Here is a 576-nt window from a genome sequence, read left to right as displayed (position 1 = left end):
TGCCGGTTGCGGTCCTCCTTGGATCCGCCACTGTTATTATAATAAACAGCCAGATACTAGCATAGAATCGGCGTATGGCGTTGATGTTAACAAGCTAGTGCAAGTATAATATGGTACCGAAACACACGATTCAAAAGACGTACACAAGCGCGCGAACAGACCCGGAAGCGGTGGGATACCCGGTGAGACACGCATGCGCGCAGTGCACTAATGACGTCATAAAATCATGATTGAAATCACGGTTGCGTTCATGCGGTTTCTCGGATTGTGATTCTGGCAGAATCATGATTAAAAACGCCCTTTTTCCGCGTTTCAGATTGGCGTTTGGAAAAATCGCATCAACGCAACGCAACTAAACACGATAGTGCTAACGCGTTTATAAACGCAGTTCCAGTTTCGCATGGTTTGGCTTTGAACATTTTCAATTTATGGAGCCCATGTTCTTTTTTTTTTTTCTTTTTTTTTGCGCAATTGCGCAATGCCAGACTCGGTGCTATATCCATAAACGTGTGGAACAATGTGTGTTGTATTTTTTTCTTTTTGTCTCATTTATTCATTAAACCTTTTATTTTTATT

This window comes from Diadema antillarum, unplaced genomic scaffold, assembly GCF_040938485.1.
Source record: "Diadema antillarum isolate AM-2024a unplaced genomic scaffold, OU_Dant_1.0 seq00000170_RagTag, whole genome shotgun sequence".
Taxonomy (NCBI): domain Eukaryota; kingdom Metazoa; phylum Echinodermata; class Echinoidea; order Diadematoida; family Diadematidae; genus Diadema; species Diadema antillarum.
The sequence above is the reverse complement of the archived record's forward strand: the minus strand, read 5'-3'. Positions refer to the sequence as shown.